We start from the raw sequence: 14,358 nt of genomic DNA, 5'->3' as shown, positions 1-14,358 counted from the left end.
CTCTAGTTTCATTCTAAGAAGGGCAGTTCATGTGTGCACTCTCTACGGCTAATAACACAGACTCAATGGGCCTTGGCATATCACTGGATGCCTATTGCATGACTCTAGACATGACCTACCAGACACAGTTTGATACATATTTCAACACAGCCTCCAGACAGCCTATGTTCCCATACAAGGGTGCACATCGACATGCAGCCATCTCATTGGTGGTGGCCATCACCTAATACATGGAGTTAAAGACCCACTCTGACTCTTATGATCTGTGAGATACACCAACCACTCATCATGGACCTTGTCTAAAAGACACAGGTTATATCCCGACTGTATACCAAACATATAGGTGATTTTTTTCAGGCTACATCATGTCTGTTGCATCTGTTCAATTGCGAAAGCTACAGCCACAGAGTCACCAATGAGTGTACAGTCACCTCCAAAAAGTATGTAAAGAACCCAACGATGTACAGCTCCTCAATGTCAATGAAATAATCTCTCCACAACGCCAAAAAATGTAAGAATGAAGTTTGTTTATTCAAGGCGAAACAGCAAACAACACCAATATTTTCAAATGGTTAAGCGCTTTCACCCATGACAAAATGGGCTTCCTCAGAACACCATTATTGTAACAAGAATGCCTTATAAAACTTTTTTTGCACCTAAACTTGCTTAATTGAAACCACCCATTTCCTAAATGTTAACGCGATATTAACATTATACTAATTCAATAAACCAACCAAAAATGTAAGCTTATTTCTACTTCACAATAAAATTATAAATTACATAACAAATGTATATGTCTAACAATGATAAAATGTGTAATTGTAGTAACTATTTTAAAATATTTTATTGATAACCACAGATTATCACTTTGTATTATAAGGTATTTTGTGCAACTATGCAGCTATGATTGATAGACATTACCTGCATTAAATGCAGGGTTAACATGTACTTAATATTTTTTTATATATTAATACTTTTCAAATAGATTTAGTTACTACAATTACACATTTTATCATTGTTAGACATATACATTTGTCATGTAATTTATAATTTTATTGTGAAGTAGAAATAAGCTTACATTTTTGGTTGGTTGATTGAATTAGTATAATGTTAATATCGCTTTAACATTTAGGAAATGGGTGGTTTCAATTAAGCAAGTTTAGGTGCAAAAAAAGTTTTATAAGGCATTCTTGTTACAATAATGGTGTTCTGAAGAAGCCCATTTTTTCATGGATGAAAGCGCTTAACCGTTTGGAAATATTGGTGTTGTTTGCTGTTTCACCTTGAATAAACAAACTTCATTCTTATATTTTTGGCATTGTGGAGAGATTATTTCATTGACATTGTGGAGCTGTACATCATTGGATTCTTTACATACTTTTTGGAAGTGACTGTACACTCATTGGTGACTCTGTGGTTGTAGCTTTTGCAGTTGCTATATTGTGTTTATGCATCTCTTCAATGTCATCAACAAGGTCAGCAAGGGCATGCATGATGACAACACTATCATCCTGCATAACTTGAGCTGACCAAGGCATTTGCCACAAATATACATAGAGGTATTACTGAGAAACTGTCACAAGTGGCCATAAAAGACACATCATTAAGTGGGTAGACCACTGGATCACATATACAACAGATAAATATGTTGAAGTGTGTGAAGACACCTATATCTTATAGATTCATAGGTTCAGAGAAGGCTACTAGGTTAATGGCACTAGATCCCTTACAAGTCTAGCCATATTTATCCCAAGTTTCCCCAATCACTGGAGGTTAGATGAGTGAAGTTCCCACATGTAAGGGTCTATGGTAGTTAATACTAACTTCCTCTGTCAAGGAGGGATACGGGCACCACCCCAGAGTGAATTTGTGGTCACCCATCCATTGATCTAGGCTGCATGTAAAGAGGGTCAGGCAGGGGTTCTGTGTTCAAGAGAAGTGGCAGTCTATGGGAGATGTACTAATCTCTCCAGCATGACCTCTTCATGTCAGAGGCTAGGTTAAGATCCCTGAGGCAAGTGACCCTCATGCAGTTTGCTTTATGAATGTGTAGCATTTCCATCAGGGCTGGGTCAGATACTGCCCTGTAAACCAGGCACAGGTCACCCTTAGCAATCTGTAGGAGAGGGTTTTCAGTCTTTTCGTGTAAGACTTGTTTTGTGTACCCTGCAATTTCTTGGTGAGAAACCTCTGTGGTGTCTCCAATTGTTGCAGGTGTCTGGTGAGGTACATCCAAAAGGAAGCTTTGTACTCAATTATTGGTCTGATGAGGGTGAAGTATAGTGGAATTATAACATCCTTACATCTAGATACAATGTCTTTAATTATAAGATGTGCCACATAGAAGGATTGTCTTACTACTGTGGATACATGATGGTCAAAGTTCAGACTGCTATCAACCTGAGTACCCAGATCATGTACCACTGGGTATACACTTAGGTGGGTCCTGTCTATAATGTAATAGCAAGGATGTCAGCTTTCCAAAAGGGAATAATAATGCATTTTTTTTGCATTTAGCTTTTATCCATGACTTTGGCACTAATCATTTGTCTATGTTAACCCTGTCTGAAGTACATTAATATCATTGGGGGACTGAATGATTGTTCCCAATTTGCAATTGTCAGTGAACGTAGTCAGCCACAGGCTGTCCAAGTTTGCCTGGACTTCTGAGAAATAAACTCTGAACAGTAAGGGACCCAACACAGAACCCTGTTTAACACCACTGGTGGCTGGTCTTTTGCTAGACGTGGAGTCACCCACTTTGACAGGATGTGTCCTGTCAGTGAGTCAGTTGGCTACCTATCTGGAAATGTAGAGGTTAATTCCCAACTGGGAGAGATTCTGTATAATACCTGAGTGGGAGATTCTGTCAAATGCTTTGACTAGGTCAGGAAAGGTTCATTGGGTCATAGGTGTGTACTAGGCTAATGCTCCTGGAGCCTTTACAAGCCTAGCCTTTAGAATTGCCCTGGCATCATACTTCTCAGCTATACAGATTTTCATAGAATGTCCAGATTTTTGCCTCATATTTTTGGCCTATTTTTCATATAATTGTGGTTTTCAGGCAAACTAATGACAAATCATTAAATACTGGTGTTAGAAAATAATGACAGACATTTGAGTTTCAGACTTTATACCTTCCAGAAAATTCTGGCTCATGCAAAACCTGTTACTCTATCAACTTTCTAAGTTTGTAAGAGCAATATTTTAAAATTGTCCCTATTTTTGGGCCTCTGTCTCACTTTTATTTATGGCTTTGTTCAGATTTCTTGCTCTAACAGGTTGAGAGGTATGCCTGGCATCATGCCGTCTGATGTTAGTTCACAGTGCCTCTATCAAGTACAGGGACAGCAAAGTGCTCTGCTTGACATGTAAGGAAAGTCTTTTCCAGAGCATGTGCAGTCTCTGGGTGAGGAACCTGTCCCTCCAACATGTTCTGTTGATTGTGGTAATGTGGTTGAGGTCTCTGTAGCTTATGGTGTGGATGGATTAGGATTTTTTTAGATGTAGTATTTCTAACAGAGCTGGGTCAGACATGGTTTTGTAAGTCAAGCAGAAATCGCCTCTAATTAGGCAATATGAGACAGAGAATAGCTGGAGTCTTTTGAGTCTGTCCATGTAGGACATGTGTTTAATGCCTAGGATCCTCTTCGTGAGGTACTTCTGTGGCCTCTCCAGCTGTTGCAGGTGTCTAGTAAGGTACATGCCAAATGGGGCATTATACTCAATGATTGGTCTAATGAGGGAAGAATGGAGAGAGATGATGACCTCTTTCTTCCTGGATGCAAAACCCTTGGTAATGAGATGTGCCACACAGAAGGACTTTCTGACCACAGTGGCAGTGTGATGGTTGAAGGAGAGGTTGCTGTCAACCTACGTCCCCAGATCTCTTATAACACCTTCAGTGTTCAGTGGGCTCCCATCGATGTGGTAATTAGTGAGAACTGAGTTTTTACCAAAGGGGATGATAATGCATTTTTTGTCATTAAGCTTAAGGCCATGGTTTCAACACCAGCCATTGGTCTCAGTGATGCCTTTCTGTTGGATGTCTGCATCATTTGGGGAGTTAATAATGGTTCCCAGCTTGCAGTCATCTGTGAACCTGGTCAGCCAGAGTCCCTTTGTGTTGGTGTGGACTTCTGAGAAGTAAATGCCAAACATGAGAGGACCCAGGAATGATCTCTGTGGGACTCCACTCATGACTGGTCGGCAGTATGACTTGATGTTCGCTACTTTCACACTGTGTGTTCTATCTGTGAGCCAATTTACAACCCACCTAGTGATATAGGGGTTGATGCCTAGTTTGGTGAGTTTATCAATAATTCCCAAGTGAGGAATGGTATCAAAGGCCTTGGCCAAATCGAGGTAGGCGGTATGCACTGTCTTACCTTCATCCACAGCCCTGGTGACTGACTCAAAGAAGTCAAACAGGTTGAGCATGCATGATCTCCCTTTCACAAAGCCAAACTGCATGGGGTCTAGAGATTGGAGATTTCCTATATCTTTGTTAATCAGGTCCATGATGATGCACACCATAGCTTTACATATCAGACTCAACAGGCTAACAGGGCAATAATTCCCAGGGTCTGTAGTCACTCCCCCTTTATGGAGAGGGATGACTGTAGCAGTGCACCATTCAGTAGAGACAAAGCCTGAGGTGAGGCTGTGAAAGAACAGAGCACACAGATGTGGTGCCAATTCACTTTGTAGTTCATGTAGAACACAGCCAAGGGATATTATCGGGTCCCATGGAAGCTGTATTCTTGGCCTTGAACAATGCAGATTTAACCTGTGCTGCAGTAATGCTGGGTGCTTGGCATTCTTCCGGTACTATGATTGGCCCTTTTGGGGGAAGAGAGGAGTAAAGCTGGCACTGAATCTGTCGGCCAGTATGCTGGCAATATCTGTTGGCTCAGTATAGGAGGTACCATTGTTCAGTAACTCAGAGCAAATCTGGGTATTGTTGTGGAGATAAAGTAAAAAGGAGAGGTGAGCGCTTTCACAACCTTCGTTGCTTCATCAGACAAAGAATTAACTGTTCAACTGCTTGTTTTATATCACTCTCAGTCAAAAAACTTTTTTCCAATTAGTGACATCATACAACTTTTGAAAATTTAAAGGCATATATAACAAGAATATTGTAAAATACGCATATGAATATAAAATATATATACAAAAAATGTAAAGTATGTTCATATTTATGCATATCTAATTTAAAACAGTTAAATAATCTCATAAAAATGCATATATATAATATATATATAAAAATAATGCATAATACAAAATATATAATAAAAGAAATATATGTATATATATATTTTTATTTTATGCAAAAAATTAATTGTGCTGAAGGCGTCTAGCTTTAAGAAATGGAACTAGTGATGTACAACCATTTAAGCCTGGATATCTATCAACATTGAGCTTGATAATCCATCTTTGTTCTCGGCTCTCTGTAAAATTTTCTATATCTCCTCCCCTCACATTTCTATGTATATGTTGTAAAACAAAGAACTTGAAAGAGTGTGAAGGGTCAGTGTGTTGCGAAAGCGCTCACCTCTCCTTTTTACTTTGTTTAAATAAAGACGTTATTGTGTGGTACCCGGTATAGTGTTTTCTCTCGTATACTTCTCTTTTTATATACTGGGATTTACCTGTATAGCCGTTTTGCTTTTCGTTTATTGTTGTGGAGATTACTGATATAGCTATAGAAGGTTTTGTGATTGTTTTTAGTGTCTGCCGCAATTCTGCCTTCATAGCTGGCTTTAGAGGATTTGATGAGGGATCTCAACTTTTTGTTCAGGCTAATAAGGGAGTTTTTCCAGTCTTGGGACTTCACCTTTTTCTGCAACAGTTCCTTCTGTTGTAGAGTTTGCTAATGGCAGGGACCACCAGATTGGCTTCCTTTTTTTTGGAGGTGAGCGTCTTGGTTCTGTTGAATATGGCTAATTCCATGCATTTATGCACATATTCGTACAGTGAATTGGTGTATGATTCAGCAGTCAAGCAGCTATTTTCCATTGACATGGATGCCGTGAAGTTAGCCACCTCTGTTTTTAGGAGTCCAAAGTCAGCTTTGAAGTTTTTCAAGGTGGTTACCTTTGCAGCAGGTGTGGGCGAGATGTGTATTTCCATGGTGCTTAGTTTATGGTCAGATCTGACCAGGGAGGGATTGACTATTGGTGTAGAGCAACATTCACCCATGTTAGTAATAACCAGATCAAGGATGTTGCTTCCTCTAGTGGGGGTCAGAATGAGGTGGTCCAGAGCATTGGAACTGATGAATTACAGGAAGCATTGGGTTAGTGTATTGGTGCTTGAGTACTTTTCCCAGTTGTTGCAGGGTTAGTTGAAGTCTGCTAGTAAGAGAGTGTTGGGTTGGAACTTGATAGATTCCAGGGTGCATAGAAATGTAGAATGAGAGTCTAGGGACATGGCTGGGGACCTATAGCAGGCTATGACCTGGATCGCCGTCTTACCCAATGTTAGTTGTACCTGAAGTATCTCAGATGCATTATGCTGGGCTATTACTCTGGAGGTGTGCATATCCTTTATGAATATGGAGACACAATCAGAGGTAAATACCACTATTGCGTCCAAGGACCCCATCAACTGACAAGGAAGCCACTGATGAATGAAGTAAAACAAGCTATTTATTTGGTAAGTGCTTTCGTAGTGCATAAACCCCAGTTCCTCTGGTCTGAGGAAGTGGGGTTTATGCACCATGAAAGAGGTTACTGAATAAATAACTTGTTTTACTTCATTCAACATTGGTTTCCTTGTCAGTTGGTTGGGTCCTTGGATGCAATAGTGGTATTTACCTCTGTCTGGTTTTATTTTCCTGGATCCATTTATTTGAACCATGACCTTATTTGTGTTTTATGGAGACACCACCACCTTCGGGGCTGAAAGGTGTGGAATAAGTTATAGCCTGGTAGCACAGGGATGCTTTCTTCTACTTTAAACCAGGTCTCCTTAACAGCACAAATGTCAATGTTCTCCATTTTGAGGAGTGCTTTGAGCGAGTACATCTTGAGATTTAGACTTCTAGCATTGAGCAGCATGACCCTCAGACTGCATTTATTTATAGCTGTTATGGTGGTAATTTGGTCTTTGGAATACCGCCTAAAAAAAGCACTATAGGAATGACAAGAGCCTTAGCCAGTACCTGGAAACCTAGGGGTGACAGATGCAGGGCATCTCTGGCAAAGCATCGAGGTCTGTCAGTCATGTCATCCCCATGGTGGTATGCACTCTTTTTCCATCATGCAGGGCCTTGGTGATTTTCTCGAGGAAGTCAACCATGTATAACAGGCATGATCTACCTTTAACAAATTTGAACTGAGTTGTGTCCAGAGTTTGGAGATTACCTATGTCCTTGTTAATAAGGTCCATAACGATTATTTCCATGGCCTTGCAGATGAGGCTAGTTAAGCTTGTGAGACTATAGTTCCTAGGGTCAGTTGATGGTCCTCCTTTGTGCAGAGGGATTACTGTTCCTGTCCTCCATTCTGCCAGAACATAGCAGGCTGTGGTTAAACAGGGATCCAAGTGGGTCTGCTAGGTCATGTTTTAAGTTGTTTAAAAGGCAACCGGTGATGTCTTCTGGTCCCATTGATGCTGTTTTTTTGGCCTTAGAAAGTGCCAAGTTGATCTTCTCTCTTGAGATAAGAGGCTGAGAAATGGTGGCAGGTATACTTTGGGGGATGACTGGAGGACACAGGAGGGTGAAGTTTGCTCCAAATCTGTCAGCTATCAAGTTGGCTATTACCTTCAGTTGAATATGGGTGGTGCCATCAACAACCATTTCAGCACATAACTGGGTATTCCCTTTTAGATTTTAGACATAGTTAAAGAATGTGATGTGATTATCCTTTGCTAAGGAGGCTATTTTTCTTTGTAATTAGCACTGAAGGACTTGACAAGATCTGTAATTTGTTTGTTTAAACTTGACAGGGATTTCTTTCTCTGCTGAGCCTGTTCTCTCTTGTTCATGGACATTAGTTTCTTTCTGTTGTTGTATAACTTGTTTATACTTGGGGTCCACCACGTTGGCTTGTTTTTTCAGCAAGACGTAGTTCTAATCTGATCAGATGCAGCCATTTCTATACAACTGCTTAAGTGGTATACAGGGCATTGGTACATGCCTCTGCATAGGAGTCTGTGTTATCTGCTTTCAAGAGGTCTTTGCAACTTTTTATACCATCACTTAGTTAAGAGGTAATTTGTCTTGGAAAAATTCTTAAGTGTTTTTGAGCTTGATTGAGTATCTGGTCTTATAATTACATTGAATAAGACTGATTTATGGTCCAATCTTACCAGGAAGGACATCACACAGGGGTGGGGGGTGCATTGCTGTCCCATGTTAGCGAGTACTATGTCCAGGAAAATTTAGCTTCTTGTGGGTATGCTGACTATCTGTTCCAGTGCATTTGCATTGACAAAATCCAAGAAATGTTGACCCAGCATTTTTCTGGTTGTGTATGTTTCCCAGTCGATGATAGGATAATTAAAATCACCCATGAGTAAGGTGTTGAGCTGTATATCAAGTGACTCCAGTAAGTCCAGATATGTCTTATGCTTTTCCTGTTTCATTGTGGGGGACCAATAGCTAGCTATGAAGTTGTAGGGGACTTTGCTATAGTTAACTGAACATTGAGTAGCTCAAAAGAGTTATACTGTTTGACCAGACTCAAGATGTACTTATCCTTAATGAAAATGGATACATCTCTACCTTTGACTCTTTCCTTTCAGTCTGTGGTCTGAATGCATGGAAGACATTGTAGACCTGCATGGCCTGGGTGCTTTCGATGACTTTGAACCTTGTCTTGATGACTGTACAGACACCAGCATCTTCCAAAGTAAGGAGTGCTTCCAGGGAGTGCAGTTTTTTTTGTTTAGACTCCTACCATCCAGCAGTAGTACCTTGAGTTTATCTAGAGAGGATTATGTTATGTTGTGAGGTTGGTCCATGACATCACTCAAAATTTCAGAAAATCCAGTATGCAGCCTATACTTGGCCAAAAAAACAAACCAAGCAGAAACTTTGCAGTGTGGAGGGCGTGAAGTTCACTCCTTAAAATATGTTATGCACCTAGTTCACCAGTAAAATTTGAACTTTAAAATAAAATGCATACTACAAAGTAATAAAATAGTAGATAGTCCACAGCTGACTTAAAATTGAATATCCTTTATTGAAACACACAAACAAGTGATCCTAGTTGAGTATAATGAAAAGCCTTAAAGACATTCATTAATTTATATATAATCAGGTTATTTGGAGCAAGGGAGTGGTTACTGTTAAGAGTAATAAAAGCATTAAACTCATTCCTTTAACCAAATCCCCCTTCCCCCTTAACACCATAGTATAAACTGAGACTGTGCTACCTTAGATTTGAAACTTAAAGGCTAAAGGCAAATTAAAATATATAATATAAGACATAATAAGAATAATAATATAAGGCTATGCTGCTCAGTGTGCAACTGAGTTGCTGCTAGAGCAGCAGAAAAGCTTGGTAGGGTTTCACTGATAGCTGTTTAGGTAAAAACTGAACTTCTAGACTTTTGCATTTCTATGGGGCACGGCTAACTGCTGCTGCTGTGAGAAGAGCAGCACAATACAAAAACAAAGCTTCAATATGATCAAAGAGAAACAAGTTTTAAGGTAACTGCCAACCAGAAAAGCACACAATAAGCCTTTCACCAGCAATCCCCAACTCAGACAGATTAGATCAGCACATCTGCCACAAGGGTGTAGAAAACATCTTCTTAATGTAGAACAGCTGTTTTGGAGTCCAAGTGTTACATGGCCATACAAACTATCTGCAACAGTCCTACAACTAACAGAAAACAATGTAATACAGTGCAGTTAACTACTTAAAGCAGCAGCAGACAGTACAGTTATTATTTAAGCTCCTGAAGTACAGTCATTGTACATAAGAGAAGTACAAAAAATACTTAGAGCCCTTTTGTCTGTTTCCCAACTCAGACAGACCAGGTAAACACCTACTGCCATTAGATGAATAATCCCAGTCCTCCTAATGTAAAAGCACAATAAAGAATGGTCCAGAGTGAAATGCTTCCACAAACAAACTTAAAGATGTGAAATGCTACCACAAGCAAACTTAAAAATACAGATACAGCAGTGTACTTTAAACAGCTTACAAAAGTGTGATTATTCAATAAAAGTACTTTACTTCGTATAAATGGGCCAGGAGCTACTCAGTTGTACAGAATTTATAAAGGCAGTAAAAACAAGATAAGCTGATTAATAAGGCCTCCAGCCAATAAGGCTACATTCAGAGATCAGGTCCATATCTCAGGTGTTTGTGCTATGCACTTTTGTGTTCATTATTTAAGTATCAGATGTCAAGACTAACTTACACATCCTTTGTCCAACCAGCTTTGTGGAGGACTGCAGTTTGTAGACAATCATTGAATCCAAGTGTGGTGTTGGTATAAAGTAAACAGAATAAACACACACAAAGGATTGCTGCCACAGCCATGTAGATGAACAAAAAGCATGTGGTGATTATTTCCATTATCAAAGCAAATACACAGCTAATTATAATGTAGACAGCACACCCCTGTGAGCAGATCACGTCATGTGTCTTTTGCACTCAGGTAGATGGTATGCAGAACATTCACCAGCATGTGCCCACAGTGGTGACTACTCTCTTGTATGTAACAGAACTCATAACTGTGTGTGGGGCATCCACATCAAAGGGCATTATAGTTCCACAGTTCAGCCCACATCACACCAACAACTGAGTACAATGCACCAATTGTCTTGCACCTCACAACAAATCTTCCAGGAATGATTTACTCAAGTATGCCATATTTGCCACAGTGAACTCACACACATTATTGGCCATACTTACATATTCGTTTTGTTGCATACACAGTAGTGTTTGATATTCAGGAACCCCCATCATATTGTTATAACCAAATGCATGTTGGATACATGTTCCTGTGATGCACACGGTAAATACACAGCTTACTGGCAACATTGATGACATGGGTTACCTTCATGACAGTGTGGATTGTGCCATATATATGCCATGCACACCTGGCAACTAGCCAGGATTGCTCCTAATTCAAATACAGGTATAACAATACCCCTCCTAGCACCTCTGGCAAATTTAAAATTTTGAGGAAGGTGTGCTTCCTTCTCTCAGAGACTGCTGACAGATCATGACAGTTGTATGAGTGAGTTCTTGCTGAACCATCTATGATCACTCATAATCACATATGTTATGACAAAGATATGAGATTCATGGTGGTATAATTCTGATATTGTCCATGATTGTGCATGCGTCTGTCTACTGTTGTCCATGAGCCTGTTACTGTGTATCCTGCTTGGTTGAGACCTATGCTGACATTACATTCATAATCAAGCAACTCATTTTTCACAGATTCACAATATGCACCTAACCCCTGTTGTATACATGCCCCCTCCATTGTTTGTGGCAGGATGTTTAAATCACAAAGAAGCCTTTCCATTGATATGTCACCTTGTGTGACAGTCACATAATAAACAATAAATGTGCAGTACGTACTGTATCATGTAGATATGTGATTACTGTTCATGCTACAACAATCTTCATTGACATGCCCTAATCTGATGAACATTAACATGTTTCATCTGTCCTCTTCCTCTGTGTTCATTCCTAAGATTCATGATTCATCTGTGTGTCCCTTTTCAATACACACTCTACCTCTGGCTATTTATTTATAATGCAGTATAATTGCAAAGTATAATTTATTTATAATGCAGATGAATGTCACCCCAAACCTTTAATTCAGTATGGGAAAAACATGTCTGTACTGTACTTTGCACTGAATACACTTTCCTGTTATGTGATAGTAATGAAGTCATTGCCTAAAATTAAAACTTGTTAGTCATTGTGGCCATCTGCACAAACTAGCAAAACTAGTTTGCCTGTAGGTAAACATGTCTGCATGTATGAATGTGTTTGTGCTGCTTTACATGGTTTCCTGACTGGCAACACTGCTGCTGTCCACAAAACTGCACTTGTTTATGTTTAAACATGGTGCACAGCATGCATATGTAATTAAAGCTGCTGCTCACCTCGCAAACATGTAAACTCTGTGTATGCTTAGTGCAAAGCCTACATGGAGTTTATTGAATCCCCAGGTCTGCTTAAACTTTAGAAGAATATGAAAATGAGAACCTTATCTATCTAAAATGTACAGGACAGTGAAATATTTAGTAATAGGGTGTGAGGAGGGACTAATACACAGCCCCAGAAAACTGAGGAAAGTTGATTGTTCAGGGGACTGCAGCTGCTATTTGAAAAAGTCTTGCAGATGGTCTTGTTTGCATTAGTTTGGTGTATATGGGGAAAAGTACAGCCAGAGTGATAAGAAAGTTGGGTGACATTTTGCATAGCACAGCTAACATTCATTTGTAAGGGCAATATCTAATATAGTTTCCCATTTTCTTGCATTTTTTATTTTTTCCCCAAGACTATTAAAATTTATGAAATCTAATACCCTGGGATTCATGAAGCTCGGCGCAAGGATGGCATTAGCCTTGTGTCGACTGTGCGGCGTATAGATGGTACAGTAGCACCACATGCGTATTAATGAAGGTGCGCTGCCATAACCTCCACGTGCATAGGAAACTAGTATGAGTGCAGGGGGCGTGTCCAAGCTCTGCACAGAGGCGTGATCATGTTGGCTGCATATGCACAACCTAAAATGCTGACTAGTACAGCCTGCCTCCAATAGTAATCACTTCTGTCAGTGTCCGTGGATACTGAAATGTATGCAAAACATACAAGACAACTTGCGAACACCACAATAAGAAGTAAACACAAAGGCACGTAGCTGAATATTGAGTTCCCATCCCTCGAACAAAGATATTTAAAACCCCGTGCCTGTATTCCATTGTAGTGTCGCTAGTTATACCAAGTGGAAGCGAAACGCATCATGTTAGCGCGCCGCCAATTGCCAAGCCTAGCCCAATGGTATGGGTTACCACCTGTCCCACATTGTGAGGGACAGTACCACTCTATCAGGTGTGTCCATACCAAATTCATAATAATTGCGAAATGTCCTGCGATAGTAGGATATAATTATGTCCCATATGTTATGAAATAGTCCAATACAATACATATGTCCGTATATAAAATACCCATATGTTACAAGAAACAAAATAAGCAAGTAAACAAAACAGAATAAGCAGCTACACTGCCACAACAATCAAAGCTTATATGTAGGCAGGAAACTAAAGTACTATCCTTTGTAATGACCGTGAGTATGTGTTGGCCTGTAAACTCAGATGTGTGCCACGAAAATGTCCCATCCAGGTCATATGAAAAGGTGGCAACCCTACCAATGGTCAGGGCATTCGCCCAATATCTGCCCATTCGCGGTCCAAGATGTCCTTGCCAGGATGGCCTATAGATGAATGGGTATTACCCGGGTCTACCTACCATGTCATGAAAGATAAGTATTTGCGAGTACCTATGTGCGTGACGTACAGCATGTTGTTGATCTGAAATGCTAATGTAGACCTCACAACCATATTGATCCCAGAGTATGTAGTGTACGCAATGTGTTCTGTTGACTGTGCCATGGGCCATCAATTAGAGAAGGGATGAATGTTGATTGTGGAATATGGGGGTAGGGGGTGATGGGTAATGTAATATATCGCCAATGGGAGACTGGGTCGGATGCACGATAGGTGAACTGGAGGTCTACAAGGGAGCAATGTGTGAATCAGGAAGATAACCAAAGAATAAATATACACATCTGCAATACAATCCCACAAACATGTGAACATTAAAATGTGCAATACACATGTACAGAAACGTTACCAGCACATGCCCACATAATGGTCTGGCCTGAACTGAGTCATCCAACCCCAACACACCTGGATACATAATTGAATACCCATCATCCCCTTCACAGCACACCACCCTCCCCTCTTCCTGAATGTCCACAAAACACAGCCATACTCGGGCTGCTAGATAGATGCAGCCATATCTGCACATAGTGGCCCCTACCCATATCTAGTAGGCAGTCTCACCCTAGGCATTCTCAGGATTGCAAACTATGTATCCCTTGCATGTATAACCCTACCTTACAGCCATAAAGCAAAGATGGTCATCGGTCCCCACAATTTTTGAATATCCCTCATGGGATATGTATCTGTTCTAAACATTAGACTTGGTGTCACGACACAATGTCCAGTCCTGTATACATCTGGACACAAGTTGTATGAGCAGTAGCTGCCCACAAGACTGCTCAGCCTCCAGCCGGTCCTGCAGAACCTACGACCCAGGATTAAACACCTGACCGTGATGCAAGTCTCCCCATGTGCCTTATTGGGAA

The sequence above is a fragment of the Protopterus annectens genome, chromosome 4.part0, assembly GCF_019279795.1.
Source record: "Protopterus annectens isolate FY-2018-M chromosome 4.part0, PAN1.0, whole genome shotgun sequence".
Classification (NCBI taxonomy): domain Eukaryota; kingdom Metazoa; phylum Chordata; order Ceratodontiformes; family Protopteridae; genus Protopterus; species Protopterus annectens.
Note: the sequence above shows the minus strand (reverse complement) of the source record.